Below are 21,741 nucleotides of genomic sequence, written 5' to 3' on the forward strand. Positions count from 1 at the left end.
TGCAGAATTGTAAATATGAAACTAATACAAAATTGAATGTTTATATAGAACTATTAATCACAAGTTACAAATTTTTTAAAGAGTTGAAAAATACCATAAACAAAAAATCAGTATTAATATTTTCATGATTGCTAACTGCCTAACATACTCTAAAATTCCTTTTTTGTTTACATACTCTTTGATTATCTCTTAATAGGACCAAGATTTCATAGTATTCTCTATAGAGAAAATTAAAAAATAATTCAGTCTCTCCTCTACTGTGACTGTTTACTATTTATTTATTTATTCATTTATTTTTTGAGCTGGAGTTTTGCTCTTGTTGTCCAGGCTGGAGTGCAGTGGTGCAATCTCAGCTCACAGCAACCTCCGTCTCCTGGGTTCAAGTGATTCTCATGCCTCAGCCTCTTGAGTAGCTGGGATTACAGGCGTGTGCCACCACATACAGCTAATTTTTGTATTTTTAGTAGAGACAGGGTTTCGCCATGTTGGCCAGGCTGGTCTTAAACTCCTGACCTCAAGCGATCTGCTTTGGCCTCCCAAAGTGCTGCGATTATAGGCATGAGGCACCGCGCCTGGCTTGTCATTTTATTTTTAAAGTAAAACTTGTTCTTAGACAACAAAGCAATGGTAACTTTTGAAGCATGACCTTTTATTCTCTCCAATTGGGTTAGTAAATAATTTTCTTGGTTATTTTGTTGCTATTATTGTTTTTAGGAAGGTATTTCCAAGGGTAGCACTTCAGGATGAGTTGTCTCCTTGAGTTTGTTGAGAAATAAAAGGTCTGGGTAAGGCCAATCATGTCAGGTTTCCAAAACATTTCTTGGAAAAAAATTAAGGTGGCCATATTAACTGTCTTGTCTTCACTGCGTTCTTCTTGAAGGCAGAGGCTTTGTCCTATTGGTTTTTGTCCTTGATGAGGTCAGGGAATAGAACAGATTCTCCCAGTTTCCTGCCAGCAGCACCTCTCACATTGAGGCTGAGAAGCATTTCTGTCTTTAAAGAATTGCAGTGTAATAAAAAAATGAAAATAAAAAGTCAAAATTGGTTTGTAAAAACTGTCATATATTTTAAATGGTGAATTCAATACAAAAATATTTGAATTATAATGTAATATAAATGTGTTATTTACAAAATAATAGGAAGAAAAGGATATGAATCCATGGTGATCTAGAAATAAGATATGTTTAAAGTTGACCCATGAAGATTTTTGTGTTTGTTTTCTTCAACACCAAGTGTAAATACAATTAGAATGATGTCAAGAGTAAGGTGACTATGAGGTGGGGACAGAATAGATCACCTGGCCTGTCACTTCATCCTCATCCACACTCTAAGTCTACTTATTAGGTCCAGATGTGGTGGCTCATGCCTGTAATCCCAGCACTTTAGGAGGCCAAGGTGGGTGAATTGCTTGAGCCCAGGAGTTCCAGACCAGCCTGGGCAACTTGGGTACACCCCATCTCTACAGAAAAAAACCAAAAAAACAAAAAACTAGCTGGCTATAGTGTCACGTGCCTGTAGTTCCAGCTACTTGGGAAGCTGAGGTCGGAGGATCACCTAAGTCCAGGGAGGTCGAGGCTGCAGTGAACCATGGTCACACCACTGCATTCCAGTCTGGGCAACAGAGTGAAACTGTTTCAAAAAAAGAAAAAAAGAAAGTCTACTTATTAGATACATAAGCTATTAAAACACCTTAAGATAGAAAGTGGATGTTATAGAACTTGTATGTTTAAAATATTGCCTATTAGGCCAGGCGTGGTGGCTCATGCCTATAATCCCAGCACTTTGGGAGACCAAGGCAGGCAGATCACTTGAGGTCAGGAGTTCCAGACCAGCCTGGCCAACATGGAGAAACCCCATCTCTACTAAGAACACAAAAATTACCCAGGCATGGTGGCACATGCCTGTAATCCCAGCTACTCGGGTGGCTGATGCATGAGAATCACCTGAACCTGGGGGGAGGCTGCAGTGAGCCCAGATCATGCCACCGCACTCCAGCCTGGGTGACAGAGACTCTGTCTCAAAAAAAAAAAAAAAAAATTGCTTATTGGATATAACATGGGTATATTGTCTTCAGTAGACCTTGTAAAATTAGACTGATTTTATTACTCCTAACTTAAAACTGTGACTTTTCTCTGTACCAGCTGGTTTGGATGCAGGCAGGATCGCTGTGTGGATAGATGGTCAAGGGATTTGAGTTGGAAACATGGAATCATGGGCTATAAGAACTAGAAGGGTAATATTTAGTAAAATTTTTCTGTCTCAGAGGACAAGAAGTATACCTAAGGCCACAGACAAGCTGAAGCCAGAAGCCAGGCTAATTGAGAGCCCAAGTGACCTTGTTGTTGCAAACATACTTTAGAAGGCTTAACATGAAGCAGAAGCTTCAGGTTGTTCAAAACAGTGCTCCTTTATCCATCTCCCTCCTTGTTGAAATAAATTATAGCTAGCTTTGCCATTTGTCCTAGGATATTTGATACTGTGATAAGCCATGTCTTGTTGATCCGAAAGAAGTGAATTGCCCGTGTTAATCATGTGAAAGCTTGTTTCATTCCATTCCTTAAATTCTCAAAAGCAAACTTGCCTCAAAAAACTGTGTAAACTATACTCAAGTAAGGACTCATCTCACTAACACAGTAGAATGAAAGAAGTTAGTTGCAGAACACACATGATCTGATTCATGTGTATAAAGTACAAAAAATGGTAAAACGACTCGCTTTTGGAAGTCAGGGGAACGGTTACTAAGTCTTTGCTGCCAGGATATGGAAGGGGCACATCTGGGGACTTCCTGGGTTCTGATAACATTCTGGGTCTTGATCTGGGGCTAACAAGGAAATGTTCAGCTTATAAATTTCACCAAGCTGTATACTCATGACATGTGCTCTTTTCTATATATTTATTGTATTTCAATTAAACGTTCTATAAATGGACAGAGGAATTAGTAATTGTCATGGGTCCATCTTTTTTTTTTTTTTTTTTTTTTTTTTGAGACGGAGTCTCACGCTGTTGCCCAGGCTGGAGTGCAGTGGCGCGATCTCGGCTCACTGCAAGCTCCGCCTCCTGGGTTCACGCCATTCTCCTGCCTCAGCCTCCTGAGTAGCTGGGACTACAGGCGCCCGCCACCGCGCCCGGCTAATTTTTTGTATTTTTAGTAGAGACGGGGTTTCACTGTGGTCTCGATCTCCTGACCTTGTGATCCGCCCGCCTCGGCCTCCCAAAGTGCTGGGATTACAGGCTTGAGCCACCGCGCCCGGCCTCTCATGGGTCCATCTTAATGTGCCTGGGACGAGCAAAATTTAGAAACAGTTTTTAAAAATCTGTTCTTTTAGATGAGATCCCATCTCTAGAGCCATATCTAGAAGCATGAAGTTGAATTTTACTGAGCTTTTCTGCAGGAATGAAATGGTTGTTTTTTAATTTGTTTGGTTCCAGCTCAGAAAAAGTTCTCTTTGTATTGCTGTTGGAGAGAGGTAGTTTTTTTTTTTTTTTTTTTTTTTTTTTAAAGACGGAGTCTTGCTCTGTTGACCAGACTGGAGTGCAATGGTGTAATCTCGGCTCACTGCAACCTCCGCCTCCCAGGTTCAAACGATTCTCCTGCATCTCACCTCTCTCTCACTGCTGCCATGTTCTCTTTACTCTGTACTTTTAGCTGAGAATCACGATCTTTTTTTTTTTTTTTTGAGATGGAGTCTCACTCTGTCTCCAGGCTGGAGTGCAGTGGCACAATCTCGGCTCACTGCAACCTCTGACTCCCTGGTTCAAGCGATTCTCCTGCCTCAGGCTCCCGAGTAGCTGGGATTACAGGCACGTGCCACCATGCCCAGCTAATTTTTGTGTTTTTAGTACAGACCGGGTTTCACCATGTTGGCCAGGCTGGTCTCAATCTCCAGACCTCGTGATCCGCCCTCCTTGGCCTCCCAAAGTGCTGGGATTACAGGTGTGAGCCACCGCACCTGGCCTCTTTTTTGCCTCAGTTCAAGGGGAGGCAGAATTGATTAGAAGGAGTGTGGGGTTGTGAGACCACCTTCAAGGGAGTCTGAATTTTCCTCAAGGGCTAGTGCCTGGTCTGAAACCAGGAGGGGTCAGAAACCAAGTCAGCCCAAAGATGCTGACTGCAGTTGTCTGGCAGGGCAGCAATGCACAGTTGCAATAGAAATCCTCAGGTAGCATTTGGAAAAATACCTAGAACTTCAGACTTTGGAAAATATCAAATCATTAAACCTTAGGTTTCAGTTCTTGCCCTGAGCTGCTTGTTTTTTGAGGTTGCCTTAGAATCTGGATTCACCATAGCTGACTCAGCCTAGTTCATCTTGTCAGTAATACTTAATCCCTGGACAAAAATAAATTAGAGAGGCCGGGCACGGTGGCTCACGGCTGTAATCTCAGCACTTTGTGAGGCCGAGGTGGGCAGATCACTTGAGGCCAGGAGTTCAAGACCAGCCTGACCAACATAGTGAAACTCTGTCTCTACTAACAATACAAATAAATAAATAAATAAACGAAATGAATGAGAGAGAAAACTGATGTGTTGAATGGGAGGGGAATTAGAGAGGGATGCTGGGGAGGTCTAGACACACACACACACACACACACACACACACAGAGATGATGAAATGGTTTCTTCATTATCCATTTGAACTCTGTTTATTTATCACAAAACAACATTAAACAATAACCAGGAAGGCTCACCACGACTTCCTGCTGCAGCTGTGACAATATTGTTGTAGTATATTTCCTGATATATCTGTGATTAACGCCTTTTCATTAAGGTTTTCCCATTCAAAGTGACTTGGAATGCGAATGTGCATTTCACCCAGGAGATTATGGGGAAAATGTTGTAGAGATGCCTGAAAAGTAGGACAAATGTTCTGGCAGCTATGGAACCAATAAATCCTGACTTAACACATAACTCTGCTTTACAAAGAGCCACAGGTGACCTTGCCACTCTCCTGACCCCGCTACTGAAAGTTCTTTTTCTTTCTGTCCCAGCTAAGTTAGTCTCTTTTTACTCTCTTTATAGTTTCTTTCAGAATTAACTACTTCCATTGTAAGTGATGAAATGTAAAAGGCTCCACTTCAGATGCTGGCATTGCTATGAGCATGGTCTTTCCCTTTACTGCAATTCAGAGTTAACACTTTTGATTCTTGGGGTTTTTAAATTTTATATATATATATATCTGTTTTCAGAGATGGGGTCTCACTATGTTGCCCAGGTTGATCTCAAACTCCTGAGCTGAAGCAATCCTCCTGCCTCAGTATGCCAAAGTACCAGGATTACAGGCAGGAGCCACTAGGCCCAGCCTGATCCTTGCTTTTTATATTCCAGTCTCAGAAGTAGTTTCCACTGTGGAAGTTATCTGATGACAGTCTTATTCTTTCTAGTAGTGGCTTACAATCAGGCTTAGCTTCTCCAGGAACACTACAAGATGGACTTAGTTTAAATACGTTTTAAACTAAAAGGCATTCTCTCAAATGAGTTTAAATGCATTTAATTTTTAGACAACTTACCTGACATATTTTTCTTAAAGACAATGTCTACACTCCAGATAAATTATGGTCAAAATAAATGAAGAGCTCAAGATGATATCAGTCCCATTTGTTCGAAGTCCTGGTGTTATGTGGATGACAAGTAGAAGCCAGTTATGACGACAAGTGAGAGATCCAAAGTAATTGCCAAATTTGTTAACATTTTTCCATTTCTAAACCATCCTTAAAGAGAATCACTGGGCACGGTGGCTCACACCCATAATCCCAGTAGACAGGCCAAGGCAGACAGATCGCTTGAGCTCAGGAGTTCAAGATCAGTCTGGGCAACACAGCAAAACCTCATCTCCACAGAAAATACGAAAATTAGTCGGGCTTGGTGGCATGTGCCTGTAGTCCCAGCTACTTGGGAGGCTGAGGCAAGAGGATCACTTGACCCCAGATGGTGGAGGTTGCAGTGAGCTGAGATTGTGCCACTGCCCTCCAGCCTGGGTGGCAGAGGAAGACCCTGTCTCAAAAAAAATACATAAGTAGAATAAAACAAAATAACAATTGAGTCAAAAGGTTTTGAAAAGTATTAAAAAAAGAAAGAAAGAAAATTATATATGGGGTCACACTGTTACCAGTGGTAAATCCAAACGTGTTTGCAGCAACCTCAATTCTAGCCTTCTCAGAAGAAAGAATTCCATCAAGGAGGCAGAGGCAAGAGTCAGAGCAGGAGTGAAAGTTTATTAAAAAGCTTTAGAGCAGGAATGAAAGGAAGTAAAGTACACTTGGAAGAGGGCTAAGCGGGCAACTTGAGAGATCAACTGCACCGTTTGACCTTTGACTTGGGGTTTTATATGTTGGCATGCTTCCAGGGTCTTGCATCCCTTCTCCCCAGATTCCTCCCTGGGGGTGGGCTGTCCACATGCGCAGTGGCCTGCTGGTGCCTGAGAGGGGAATATGTGTAGTGTGTTTACTGGAGTTGTACGCATACTCACTTGAGGTATTCTTCCCTTACCAGCCAAATGTTCCTAGGTGGTTATATACCAGTTAAACTCTGCCATTTTGCCTCTTAGTGTGCAAGCTTGAACCCACTCACTCAGTTCCTGAGATCTTATTGGGAAGCTCCTTATCACCAGTTTCGGGTGTTTTTCTATCTACTGGGAGACTGCCTTTCCCTGGAGCTGGATGCAACCAATAATAATAATAATAATAATAATTGAGATGGGGTCCTGCTCTGTCACCCAGGCTGGAGTGCACTGGAGCAATCTAGGCTCACTGCAACCTCCGCCTCCTTCAAGTGATTTTCTTACCTCAGCCTTCGGAGTAGCTGGGATTACAGGTGAACGCCACCACACCCGGCTAATTTTTTTGTATTTTTAGTAGAGACGGGGTTTCACCTTGTTGACCAGGTAGGAAGTTCTTTCCAGGCGGGAAGAACTCCTGACCTCAGGTGATCTTCCCGCCTTGGCCTCCCAAAGTGCTGGAATTACAGCCATGAGCCACCACGCCTGGCCATGACCAATTATTATTTTAGAGAGACAGTTAACAACCACCTGACCATCACCTGATGGTCGCCTGACATTCCTGGTGGGGGTGGGCGGAGACCTCTTATTCCCTGCTCATGCCTAACTAGCTGCCTACTGTAATAACACCAGTCTCATGGTAGTCCAATAGAGCAACCATGCCATCTGGATTCATGTTTTCACTAATAAAAACTGGTATTGTTTTTGAAATTAGCAAGGGTGTGCTTGATTTGTTCTGCAGCCTCTGTCATAACAGGTTTTACTCTTTCTGGTCTCTGTTCTTCAAGTTTGCCTTTGATTGATTGCATGTAATCTTGGATGTACTTATTATATGCTTCCTTTGTAAAGCTGCTTTCCTTCAAAGGATGGTTCTTGACAATCTTAACACCAGTGATTACAGTGCTTTCTGTACGTTTGCCCTTTGGGCCTTCAGCGGAGGCATTTCCACCAATGAGAGAGTCATCAATGCTACCCTCTCTCCTAGTGACCATCTTCTCCTCCACCTTCAGGCACAGCCCTTCAGCCATCTCCTGGATCTTGTAAATGTTGCAGAACATCTCATCGTGGCTGATGAGGTCCTGGTGAATAATCATAATTGTGACTGAAGGGAGAGACAGCGGGGCTAGCTTAGCAGGAGCCCTGAGCTTGAGCGGTGCAGCGCTGGGGGACAGGGGAGCTGGTGGAAGAGCCCTAATAGGAGCTCTGAAAGGAATAACAGTGACAGAAAACCCAGTTTACCCATCTGAGAGAGTTTGTGGGTTCAGGAGTAGAAGAAAGGCAATTTGGAACAGTAGCTTGGAATAGTGGAACTTAGAGAAAGTTTCCTGCAAAAAATGCTGAAGCCAGCAAGGGGTAAGCGGTAAATAATACACCTTATGTACTGTCTTAAATTGTACCCATTAGAGATTACTCGCAATTAATTATCATCATCCTGTTTTTAAAATGGCTGACGTAAACCAATCAAAACTTTATGTAAATTTATTACATATGTCAGCTTTCACCTAACCTCCTTTCATGGTTCTCAAACTTTGGCATTCATAATAATCACCTGGAGAGCTCGTAAAACTGGAAATTCCTGGAGCCCTGACTTCAGAGTCTGATTCAGTAGATGGAGACCAAGAATCTGCATTTGAATATTCAATTTGGTGTTTCCAAATTAATTCTCCATTGTGTGTTTTACCTATCACTGGTGAGTCTCATATAGGTGACCCTTGGTTCATATTTTGAGAAACATTTTGTCTAGATGCACTGAGAAAATGATAGTTTGACCTCTATTCTGCTACTTACTGGCTGACCCTGAGCAAGTCACTTTTATTCTCTGGGCCTTAGTTTCCTCCTGTGTAAAATGTAGTGGTAGATGATGGTAAGAATGAAATGAAAATACCTATATAAAGGACCACATACATAAATGTAAATTCTCTCAACTGTTATTCTAGTTAAATACTGAAGACTTGCTACATTGCTTCCCCCATAAATTGTGTTCTAGTGCCAAACTGAATTATCCAAACTTTTGAAATGCAGTCTATTTCATCCTTGCATCTTGAGTCTGGTATAACGTTGAGCTTATTTACCAAATACCATGTGTCCAGAAAGCAATTAACTTTCTTTTTTTTTTTTTTTTTTGAGATGGAGTCTTGCTCTGTCACCCAGACTGGAGTGCAGTGGTATGATCTTGGCTCACTGCAAGCCCCGCCTCCCAGGTTCAAGTGATCCTCTCACCTCAGCCTCCTGAATAGCTGGGACTCCAGGCGCCCACCACCACGCCTGGCTAATTTTTTGTATTTTTAGTAGAGACAGGGTTTCACCATGTAAGCCAGGGTGGTCTTGATCTCCTGACCTCGTGATCCACCTGCCTCGGCCTTCCAAAGTGCTGGAATTACAGGCATGAGCCACCATGCCCGGCCACAATTTACTTTCTAATGTTACAGACTGTCAGCATAAATGCTACTAAGGTCATTAATTTTGCATAGAACTTAGTCTGTACACTGCTTTTCCATAACTCTAGTTTACATGGGATAATTCCACTTACAAATCCTACACACTGTTATTGCGGGATCTGGCCAGCAGCCCAAAATGCAACGGGGCTCTCTCTTTGTTCCCAGGCGGATTGGCAGGTCGAGAAATAACAGACACACACAAGATAGTGAAAGCTGGGTCCAGGGGGGTCACCGCCTTCTGGTCCCGCAGTGCCAACAATGCACTGGATATGCCAGCATTTATTATTAAGTTTAGTGAGGGCAGGGGTAGGTTAGTGAGGGATTTAGGGTCATTTGATTATGAGGTGAGATGGTCACATGGGGATGAAGTAATCCTTTAACATAACATCTGTATGCAGAAGTATAGTATACAGAGGTAAGAATTTACAATATAGTATGCGCATCAGTAATTTCTAACAGAAACACAGTCTTTCCATTACCTATGATGAGCAAAATATTAATCACCAATAACAGTTGCAGCAAGAGCTGGTTACAAACAATCCCTGGTAACAGGACGTGAAGCAAGACAACTGGTTAGACCAGAAATTCTCAGAAGGGAGTATGCCTTAACCCTAAAGAGGCCTAGAAGAGCCATGGTAAGATGAGGGCGTTTATAGCCCTATCTTATCCATATGGACAGACACCCCCCGTGCGTCCATTTATAGGCTCTCCATGAGGGTCGCGTTCCATTCCCAGAGCTATGAACATCTGCTTTTCTGGGATAGGAATCTTGGTGATGTGAAACCTCCCTGACTGCACGTCCATTCATAGGCTCTCTGGAGGGGGAAGCACATCACGCGCTGTTGGCTCATTCTGGCAGTCCAACCTGGCATTGTCTTTACACAACCCTGCATGCAATTTTGTATTTACAATAATCAGGAGCATTTCATCTTTTATTCCATAGCAATAGTTTCAGGGGGTCTCCCTACACACTGTGATATAGGCCTAAGGTTTGTCACTGTCTTACAATCTCAGGGCTCTGCAGGAATTCATTCTTCTTTTTTCTTTTTCTTTTCTTTTCTTTTCTTTTTTTTTTTGAGACAGGGTCTCACTCTGTCACCCAGGCTGGAGTGTAGTGATGCAATCTCAGCTCACTGCAACCTCCGCCTCCCAGGCTTAAGCGATTCTCCCGTCTCAGTCTCCCAAGTAGCTGGCATTACAGGTGTGAACCACCACCACCTGGCTAATTTTTGTATTTGTAATAGAGATGGTTTCATCATGTTGGCCAAGCTGTCTTTTTTTTCCCTTTGGTATTGCTTTCCTTGTCTACTCAATCCCCACTAATTTAACAATTTAAATTAGTTAATAATACATTATTAACTAATTTATTATAATTTATTAGTTAATAATAAATTATTAACTAATTTATTATAATTTATTAGTTAACAATAAATTATTAGCTAATTTATTAGTTAACAATAAATTATTAGCTAATTTATTAGTTAACAATAAATTATTAGCTAATTTATTAGTTAACAATAAATTATTAGCTAATTTATTATTACAATTTATTAGTTAATAATTTATTATTACCTAATTTATTTTCCATAAGGTTTGTGCAGAACAGATTAAGAAAAGTGTTTAAGGAATTGATGTTTTCATAAAGTTTATATAGATTAGATTAAGAAAACAATGTTTAAGATATTGTCCATTGCGACTAAAACTTCAAAAGTGCCTACTTTTGAAGTGTTTTGTTTGCTTTTGTTTTTTTTTGGAGAGGGCATCCCACTATGTTGCCCAGGTTGGACTCACATTCCTGGGTTCAAGTGATACTTCCACCTCAGCCTCCAGAGTAGCGGAACTCTAGGCATGCGCCACTGCACATACCTTTGCTTACCCACTTTGTATCTGAATAAACAACAAAACTGAATCTTCCATGAGCAATTCACATAATTATTGAAATAATAAATAGTTTTACATTTGTTTTCAAAAAGTTGCCTGTATAATTTGTGTACATGGTCCCCAAATGCCAATGTAGAACGATGCATAAGTTTCCCTCTCTTTTTGGTGGTATGCAAATGGTATAGTATAAAGTTTCAGGTCTAATTTACCACGCTGTGCCCACTGTGTGTGCCCATTGGCTAGGCCAGTCCCTGGCACACAGTGCACCCTCAAAGAATATTTGTTGAATAAATGCATAGGTTTGGAATTTCAGTAGGAGCTGAATTTCTCTTAGAAGCTTATTGAATTGTTTATGTGATACCCTCTATTTTGTTACCTCGCAGTTGATTATTTTACTACCTTTGTTCAAAGTGATTCCTGATCAAATGGCAAAGAAAATCAGTTGAGAAGATCGGGTGCGGTGGCTCATGCTTGCAATCCCAGCCCTTTGGGTGGCCAAGGCAGGCAGATCATTTGAGGTCAGGAGCTCGAGACCAGCCTGTTCACCAACATGGTGAAACCCCATCTCTAAAATATAAACATTAGCCGGGTGTGGTGGCACATGCTTGTAATCCCAGCTACTCGGAAAGCTGAGGCACGAGAGTTGTTTTAACCCAGGAGGCGGAGGTTGCAGTGAGCCGAGAATGCGCCTCTGCACTCCAGCCTGGGTGACAGAGTGAGACCCCACCTTAAAGAAAAAAGCTGGCTGAACGTGGTGGCTCACACCTGTAATCCCAACACCTTGGGAGGCTGAGGCGGGCAGATCACAAGGTCAGGAGTTATAAGACCAGCCTGACCAACATGGTGAAACCTCGTCTCTAATAAAAATACAAAAATTAGCTGGGTGTGATGGTGTGTGCCTGTAATCCCAGCTATACAGGAGGCTGAGGCAAGAGAATTGCTTGAGCTCAGTAGGTGGAGGTTGCAGTGAGCCGAGATCATGCCACTGCACTCCAGTTCGGGTGACAAGAGCACAACTCTGTCTCAAAAAAAAAAAAAATCAGTTCAGAAGATGGGAATGTGATAAACCTCATTTATTTAAAAATCTTCAGATGCTTTTTATGATTCTCCAGAGTTACCAGTGATAATTTTTCAGTTTGCCTTCATCTTCAGCCCTCTTCTAATATTTGAGCTGGATGTTTACACCTTCCTACATAAATTGGCTTTTTCTCTGGCTTCGTTTGACACTGATCTCCCCGGTTGTCTTTCAGGTTGTTCCTTCTGTGTCCTTCACTTATTCTTCTTATTTCTTAAGTGTAGCCAATCATTGACCACCTATTGTTCTTGTTTTGATATTCTTGTCAGAGAGTGTCTATTTTCAAGACTTCAACTGCTGTCTATATCTTTGGTCCTGGCTTCAATCCTTCATCTTCAAATACTGCTTGAAATCCTCCAGTTGGGGGTTGTGCCTATTTCACACTCATTGGGTTCATAACTGAGCTCATTGCTTAGAACCAGCAATCTTCTTGGAACTTCTGTATTTTTGACGGTGGTCCCTTGATTCATTCATCTAGACTCAAAAAGAGTGATCTTTAAAATGCATTTCCTTCATTTTATTTTGGAGATTATCTGTGAAATCTCTGACTACTGAATGAATAATGTGGAAGCTAATATACTGTCATTCCAGAGAAGCCATGTGCCTACAATTCTCCACAGTGCTCAGAGGGAGTTTATGAGGCAGACACATCAGGCCTGGTACTTTTCCAGTAATTGACAGAGGAGATGGCATATGTGAGTGATGTGGCAGTCATACCGCTGAACTACATGAGGTAATCACAACTGTGGAAAAGTGCAAGAATTAAAGCACTCATTGTACAGATCAAGATGTTGCTTATCTTGCCATAGCTTTAGGATATTTGAAGAATGTGTTCATAGAAAATGAGACCCAAGTTAACTCCAAATAAGTTCTGAAAAGCATTCCCATTATAATAGTAAAGAATCTTACTAAAACACTGTAACAAAACCAATGATTCAAAACCCAAGCTATCTGACGCTCAGCAATGGCACAATTGCAGCAGCCTGACCGATAAAAGTACCCTTACCTAGAGGTTGTGGGTCCTATGGGACACTGATTTACCAAGATAGTGTCAGGATTAGCGGGCATGCTCCAATCTACTTGTTGGATGAATTAGGTTCAAAAATCGAAGAAAGGAAAAACCCCTTCTGTAAGGAAGTAGATGCAGATGGAAAGGCCAGATTCAAAACATTGGCTGAGCTCCAAGTTGTAAGTCTTCATGGAATAGTACAAGAGCATGGTAATTAATTTGCAGGAAAAAATAAGTCACCAACAAGCAGGGTATTTCAAACAATAAAAATAGAAACATGATCAAAGAAAGGTAAACTTGCTGAGTAATTCTAACAAAGGGAGTAACTACAGCCAGGAAATTTGGAACATTTTAAATAGGTAACAATAGCTCTAGAATATTAGAATAATATTTCAGGGTCAAAGTTAAGTTGTTAGTTTATTTTTTATTTTTATTTTTTTTTGAGATGGAGTCTCGCTCTGTCGCCCAGGCTGGAGTGCAGTGGCACAATCTTGACTCACTGCAACCTCTGCCTCCCTAGTTCAAGCGATTCTTTTGCCTCAGCTTCCTGAGTAGCTGGGACAACAGGCGCCCACCACCATGCCCCGCTAATTTTTGTATTTTTAGTAGAGACGAAGTTTCACCATATTGGTCAGGCTGGTCTCTAACTCCTGATCTTGTGATCCACCCACCTTGGCCTCCCAAAGTGCTGGGATTATAGGCATGAGCCACTGTGCCCAGCAAGTTAGTTTTTAATCATATATTTTAAACATTTTGGAGTTTACTCAAAAAATTCAGAGTTAAACCCTGTAGGAAATGACTGAAAAGCTTCTGAAGTGGAAAAAAAAAAAGGAGGATAAAATTTTGAATTTGGTAAAAATGTAGTGACTTGAACATAGGAAAACATGATTCGGTTAGAATGTCTTGAAGTTTAGTCTCTGAACATATAAATAATGTGCAAAGCATTATTTTCCAAATAAAACAAAGCAAGACCAACTAGGAAAAGGATAATTCTCATGTAGAAACCAAATGAAAGCTTTAAAACCAAATACTCCAGACAAGAAAGTGTCAGGAAGTCATTCAGGTAAAGGAATGTAAGTCCAAAAGCCCACGAAAGACCCTTAAATGTCTTTACTCATAATACTTAGTATACAGTCCAATTAAAATTCCGGGGCAGAGCACCTTCCTGGAGAGGCGCTTCCTAGTTTTTATTTGGAAAGGTTAAAGATGATTTGAAATTGTGTCATCTATCAAAGGCAAACCAAAAGGCTTTGTCAGGAGGGTAAGCCGACACTGCAGAGAAAGTTTTTGAATTTGTTCCAGAAGAATGTCCTATGCAATTAGTCCAAGGGATTAAGAACAGGTTTCCTAATACACTTTTGAAAACTTTTTATTATTAAAAAAGGATGCAGTAAATCACACAAATGTATAACATAGTAAACCATTACAAGGTACTCTTGTAATCATTACCCATATCAACGAATGGAACACAGTCAGCTGCCCTAGAAGTTCTTCAGGTGCCTACCCAGTCATACTCTGTCCATATTCCCATTATTACCTAAATGTCCACCGTGTGGACTCCATAATTTAGTCTCTCAATAATAGAATTTGAAAGTTGATCTCCCCATCTCTCCAAAAGGTCAGTAACTGGTGACAATCCTAGAACCCTAGTACCTTCCTTTGCTTTTACCCCAGACTTGTCTTTTAAGTAAGGCTCCAGTCTCTGGGGATCCATTTTGAAACAGGCAGTCTTTCAACAATACTGTCTGCTGAGACATTGTGTGGTTAGATCTGGAAAGGAAAGCATGGACCCATACATTCTGTTGGTAGAAAAGAAGGATGGCATGTGAAAACTCTTCTCAGAGGAAGCCTCACTTAAGAAAAGCGAATCATACTACTAGGTGGCTTAATATACAGGACAGTATACCCAAATTAACTGCAGAATATGTTACAATCCTGACACAACTCAGCTTGATAGGATTCCCACTGGCCAAATCTGAGACAATCTAAGCATCAAAATACATGAAGATGGTGGTAAATTACAGTCCATTGAATAAAATAAGAATCTGTGAGTCCAGGCCGGATGCTGTGGCTCACGCCTGAATCCAGCACTTTGAGAGGCTGAGGCAGGGGGATCCCTTGAATCCAGGAGTTTGAGACCAGCATGGGCAATGTGGCAAAACCCCATCTCAACAGAAAACACAAAAATTAGCTGGGGTGTGGTGGTGCATGCTTGTTGTCCCAGCATGTGCGGAATTGGTGAGTTCTTGGTCTCGCTGACTTCAAGAAAGAAGCTGTGGACTGTCGCGGTGAGCATTACAGCTCTTAAGCGTGGTGCATCTGGAGTTGTTCATTCCTCCCTGTGGGTTCGTAGTCTCGCTGGCTTCAGGAGTGAAGCTGCAGACCTTCATGGTGAGTGTTACAGCTCATGAAGGCAGCATGGATCCAAAGAGTGAACAGTAGCAAGATTTATTGTAAAGGGCAAAAGAACAAAACTTCCACATGGTGGAAGAAGACCAGAGTGGGTTGCCACAGGTGATTGGGGCAGCCTGCAGTTTATTCTCTTATCTGGCCCCACCCACATCCTGCTGATTGGTCCATTTTACAGAGAGCTGATTGGTCCGTTTTGACAGGGTGCTGATTGGTGTGTTTACAATCCCTGAGTCAGACACAGAGTGCTGATTGGCCATTTGCAATCCTCCAGCTAGACATGAAAGTTCTCCAAGTCCTCACCAGATTAACTAGACACAGAGCACTGCTTTGTGTGTTTACAAACCTTGAGCTAGACACAGAGTGCTGCTTGGTGTATTTACAATCCTTTAGCTAGACATAAAGGTTCTCCAAGTCCCCACTAGATTAGCCAGACACAGAGCAGTGATTGGTGCACTCACAAACCCTGAGCTAGACACAGAGTGCTGATTGGTGTATTTACAATCCTTTAGCTAGACATAAAGGTTCTCCAAGTCCCCACTAGATTAGCTAGATACAAAGTGCTGATTGGTGCATTCACAAACCCTGAGCTAGACACAGAGTGCTGATTGGTGCATATACAATCCTCCTGCTAGACACAAAAGTTCTCCAAGTCCCCACCAGTCTCAGGAGCCCAGCTGGCTTTGCCTAGTGGATCCTGTGCCAGGGCCGGGCAGAGCTGCCCGCCAGTCCCGTGCTGCCTGCCAGTCCCTCGCTGCGCACCTGCACTCCTCAGCACTTGGGCGGTAGATGGGACTGGGCACTGTGGAGCAGGGGGTCGCGCCCATAGGGGAGGCTCAGCCCACCCGGGAGCCCACAGCGGGAGCGGGGCTCGGGCATGGTGGGCTGCAGATCCGGAGCCCTAGCCTGCAGGGAGATGGCTGAGGCCGGGTGAGAATTCGAGAGTGGCGCTGGTGGGCCGGCAGTGCTGGGGGACCTGGCATACCCTCCACAGCTGCTGGCCCGGCTGCTAAACCCCTCACTGGCCTCTCCTAGTGCGACCCGACGAGCCCACGCCCACCCGGAACTCGCGCTGGCCCCTGAGTGCCACTCGCAGCCCCGGTTGCCACCAGCGCCTCTCTCTCCACACCTCCCCGCAAGCAGAGGGAGCTGGTTCTGGCCTTGGCCAGCGCAGAGAGGGGCTCCCACAGTGCAGTGGTGGGCTGAAGGCCTCCTCAAGCGCCCAGGCTGAGGAGGAAGGGCTCCTCAAGCCTGCCGAGGCCGAGGAAGCACTGAGAGCAAGCAGAGGGCTGCTAGCACGTTGTCACCTCTCACCAGCTGCTAAGGGACGCTGAAGTGGGAAGATCACTTGAGCCTGGGAGGTTGAGGCTGTGGTGAGCTGTGAGCATGCCATTGCATGCAAGCATCAGTGACAGGGTGAGACCCTGTCTAAAAAAAAAATAAAAAGAATCTGTGAATCCATACCAATAATACCAATATAGAGGAATGGAGGGAAGAGAAAGCTGTTCTTTATGGTAATATAAATATATACTCTTTTTATGCTAATGTGTGTAATAATTATAGAAGGTATGATGGAGTTATAAAATCATCAATGGACGCTGAAACAATGGGTGAAGCTTGATGATGATCAGTGTGCATACCATCTTCCTACATGTTGCTTACATTTACAAGGGAGAGAACAGTACACAAGGCAGCTACCACCTTCACTAAATAAGCAAAGCTAATTTCACCAACGTGAGGACAAACCAACATTCTGCCTCCTTCCCCCTCTTCCCTTATTATCATATACAGAGAAGGATGCTGTATTACTTGACCAAGATACAGTTTTGCTTGGCCAAACTTTAGTCAGGCTTCTGAATCTTCTGCTAGCTCCATCTGTGTATTTTCTTGTAAAATCCAGTTTTAGCAAAGGACCCTGACAAGTCACTTTAGCAAGGACCCCCCCATTATTGATATCTGATCATCCTCAATGTGTGATCATGTTCCTCACCCTCCACCATCTCCTGGGTGATGTCTGATCATTCTGGTCTCTCTTCAGCAAGAATCCTGTTGGTTGCTTTAGCCAGAATCCCTCTCACCCCTGATGTTTCCTCTTGGTAATTTTCCATCCATTGACCCCACCCTGCTCCTTGGCTGTAAATTCCCACTTGCGCATGCTGTATTCAGAGTTGAACCCAATCTGTCTCACCCACTGATTTGAGATCAGTCTCAAATCCATCTACCTGACTAAAATTAAGGGTTTATAAAGTAGGGAAGAAATGTAATTACATTCAGGGAAACAGGAATTAGGGAGGGGTAAGGGAGAGGAGTCGGTCAACAGGAAGCAGGGAATTGCCTCAACAATCATGATGGGTGAGGGGTCTGATGTTTCCTTGTCCAGATGCAATGATCTCGTAAATTCCAATTCCTTGATGCTATCTGAGAGGCCTGATGGTTTATTTCCTGAGAAAGGAACTCAGATAAGACAAATGTAACTTTTTCAAGTTTTAAGACTAGGAAGGCCAATTTCTCTGTTTATTCAGAAGAAACCATAAATATTAGTTTTATGGGACAATTGGGCCAGTTTCATAAACAATGCTACAGTATCTGCAAAATTCCTCTCCTGCAGAGTCTGAGATATCATCCAAATTCAGAGTTCTTTGAGTTTCTTGTTCCAGAGGAATTCACAGTTTGGAAGCTACATTCTCCCTAATATTAAAAATAGGGGTTGTGAAAATCTCTAATATTAGAGAGGTGAGTGCAAAAACTTTTATCAGTATTGATATAAATATCCAAAGTCTTCATTATCATTCTTTATATTAGTTTCTAATTTCCTTCTTAATAAGAAGAGCCAAGACTCTTAATTTGGGGGAAATAATTATTATATAATATTTAAGTAGATGGTAGGTCACTTGTTAGTGTTGTAGAAGGATTTTATGTATCAAGCAGGAACACAGGGGAGCTGTGATTCTGACTGCTAAGATTAAATTTTAAATATTTTCAGTTAGAAATTCTTCTTAAGAAACAGTACCTACAATTTAGAGTTTTGAAGTCTGGAACTCATATTTTCCCTGTCCCTGGATCCTGCTGCCTTCTATGTTGTGCTAAAGAGTAATCATTTCCCAGGTCAACAATTCTGATCCTCTGGTTGTTACATAATAAACCATCAGCCTCTGAATGTATTGGTCAGCATCTGTTCATTTGCTAATTATTTTAGAACATTAACTGGGTTCTTGGCCAAATGCTGATCCTGATAGACATTAGGCCAAATGTTGATTTTCACTCACCGGATCAACTCTGAGGATGCTTGTGAATGCTGGAGGAACTATTTAAAATCACCCAGTCCAATGCCATCATTTTGTTGTATGTGATGCTTTCATCTCCTACCCAAACCTGAAATGTGACTCCCAAGTTCCAATTCAAAATGGCCACTGATGTATTTTGCAACTTTGGTCAAAGCAGTAGAAACAAAACCCTTTTTTTTTTTTTTTTTTTTGGAGACGGAATCTCACTCTGTTGCCCAGGCTGGAGTGCAGTGGTGCAATCTCAGTTTACTGCAGCCTCCGCCTCCTGCCTCCTGCAGGAGAAGCGATTCTCCTGCCTCAGCCTCCTGAGTAGCTGGGACTACAGGTGACTGCCACCATGCCTGGCTAGTTTTTGTATTTTTAGTAGAGACAGGGTTTTGTCATGTTGGCTAGGCTGGTCTTGACCTCAAGTGATCCGGCCGCCTCAGCCTCCCAAAGTGCTGGGATTACAGGTGTGAGCCACCATCTCTGGCCCAAAACACTTAAAATTTATTAAAATCTTGTTAATGAAAGAGGAAATGGATGCTCTAACAGTTATGAAGAGGTTACCAGTCAAAAATCTGAAAAAAGAGTAATAAGTTTATTTTTAAAAATTATTATTATTTTTTGAGATAGAGTCTCATTCTGTTGCCCAGGCTGGAGTGCGGTGGTGCAGTCTTTGCTCACTACAACCTCTGCCTCCCAGGTTCAAGTGATTCTCTTGCCTCTGCCTCCTGAATAACTACAGCCACCATGCCTGGCTAATTTTTGAATTTTTAGTAGAGACGGGGTTTCACCATGTTGGCCAGGCTGGTCTCAAACTCCTGACCTCAAGCTTCCTAAAGTGCTGGGATTACAAGCGTGAACCACTGTGCTCAGCTGAGTAATAAGTTTAGATGAGAGGAGGAGAGTGCAAAACACATTTTATTTGACAATTTTTTTTTGGATGTAAAGTTTAAAATGTTAAAACAATTTGAATTTTGTAAGAAGCCAAATATCTAACAATCTGAAGAATACTACATTTAACCAGTATGTTGGACATCAAAGGGCTTTAAATATGTTTATGGCTGGGTGCGGTGGCTCACGCCTGTAATCCCAGCACTTTGGGAGGCTGAGGCGGAATGTCAGGAGTTCGAGACCAGCGTGGCCAACATGGTGAAACTCCATCTCTATTAAAAATACAAAAATTAGCGCGGCTTGGTGACCGGCGCCTGTAATCCCAGCTACTTGGGTGGCTGAGGCAGGTGAATCACTTGGACCTGGGAGGCGGAGGCTGCAGTGAGCCAAGATCATGCCGTTGCACTCTAGCCTGGGCAACAGAACAAGACTCCATCTCAAAAGAGAAAAAAAAAAAATCTATTTTCCAAAGAGTGAAAGACCTGTGGCCTTTTGGAAGAAAATATCAGTTCCATGTTTAATTATTAATAACATCTCTAATTTTTTGCTTTCTCATAAAAAGTATCAGTGGTATACAGTCAACTTCTTAAGACTCTGGTGAGAATTAAATGAGATAGTATGAAGGCACGTAAAAAGAATTTACATTCCTTTTCCTTATAATCCCAATCTATCCTATTAAAAAAACTTACAGGTATTAATATTAAAATGAGTCATTGGCATGTCATTATATTGAGGTAAAGACTAGTTGAATTTATCAGCAAAAAGCCACCAGAGAAGCAATGATTATGTGTCTTCTATTCTAATTTATGTAGATCTCTATTCCTTTTACAAACTACAGTATAGGTTATAAAATCTTTTACTGAAAAATCTTAAAAATCTTACATGAGATGAAAAATTGCCTCTTTCTTGATGTTAACTAGAAGCAATTTTTTTTTTTCTACCACCTGAGTGACCTGACACCGGTTATCTTATGTGAAAATTGATTTTTATTTCCCTTGCCAGGAGAGCTCACATGGTTTGGATTCTAACTTCAATTTGGTCAGTAATAAATTGCCCAAGCCACATGGGCCTCCCCTACTTCATGAGAATCTCTTCTCAACAGGGCTGTTCTGGGACTGTGGGCTTGGATTGGGATGTATTTTGGGGGTAGCGCTGAGGGAAATTGGTCAAAAGCTCATTTTGAATAAGCTCCATGCCATTGGATTCTGAAAGGCTCCATGTTTCATTGGGCCTTCAAGGAGATTTGTGTAGAGCAGGGTCTGGGGCCCAATTCCAAGCTTGCCAGGAAGGTAGACTAGAAATTACCAAGGATCTCCACCCCAACTCACTGACTTTTGATGTGTAAGAGCGCAAAGCTCACCAGGGCCTCCCTCCCAGAGATGCTGGGATGTGGAGCAGCCTTTCCCCAGGTGTGAAGCCACAAAGTGGGAAGCATCTTTGACTTGCTCCTGTCCCTCCATCCCCACATATCCTTGGTCTTGCCAAGACCCAGCCATTCAACTTCCTTATCCCAGGGATTATCCCGCTCTCTTCCTGGTGCCACTGTTCCGGTCAGATCTTCATCATTTCCCACCTGAAGTATTGCAACAGCCTCCTAACTGGTCCTCCTTCCTCAACTGCACCCAACACCCTCCTCCCCACCCCCCACTATCCATTCTTTTTTGTTTTTTTTTGAGACGGAGTCTCCCTCTGTTGCCCAGGCTGGAGTGCAGTGGTGTGATCTCGGCTCACGACAACCTCTGCCTCTCAGATTCAAGCGATTCTTCTGCCTCAGCCTCCTGAGTAGCTGGGACTACAGGCGTGCACCAACACGCCTGGCTAACTTTTGTATTTTTAGTAGAGACGGGTTTTCACCGTATTGGCCTGGCTGGTCTTGAACTCCTGACCTTGTGATCTGCCTGCCTTGGCCTCCCACGGCCATTATCCATTTTTTATACAAGTTTCCCAGAGTGCTATTTTTAAAAATAAAAATATGATCAAGTCCCTTATTTCTTAAAAGTCTTCACTGGCTCCCTAATCATTTACAAGATAACATATATATAATGACTAAACTCCTAAGCATGTGCATAGATAGAATATATTCTCTAATATTCCTTAATTCTTCCTTTAGTTCCCTTTTTGGTCTTCTTTCCTTTCACTGCAGGATCTACATCTTACTATTTACTTATCTATTTCCACCATGGTGAACTTTTTAAGAGCAGAAAATTTTTTCAGATGACACTCCTATGGCTAGGATGTAGCATGGTGCTTGGCATCCAATAAACAGAAATGCAGAATA

At 42.3% G+C, this 21,741-nt stretch overlaps 1 pseudogene; it reads right to left on the reverse strand.

Moving 5' to 3' along the window:
* Positions 1–5,650: 5,650 nt before the first annotated feature.
* On the reverse strand, positions 5,651–7,585 carry LOC711851 (translationally-controlled tumor protein-like; annotated as a pseudogene).
* Positions 7,586–21,741: the final 14,156 nt, after the last annotated feature.

The sequence above is a fragment of the Macaca mulatta genome, chromosome 12 (genome assembly GCF_049350105.2).
Source record: "Macaca mulatta isolate MMU2019108-1 chromosome 12, T2T-MMU8v2.0, whole genome shotgun sequence".
Classification (NCBI taxonomy): domain Eukaryota; kingdom Metazoa; phylum Chordata; class Mammalia; order Primates; family Cercopithecidae; genus Macaca; species Macaca mulatta.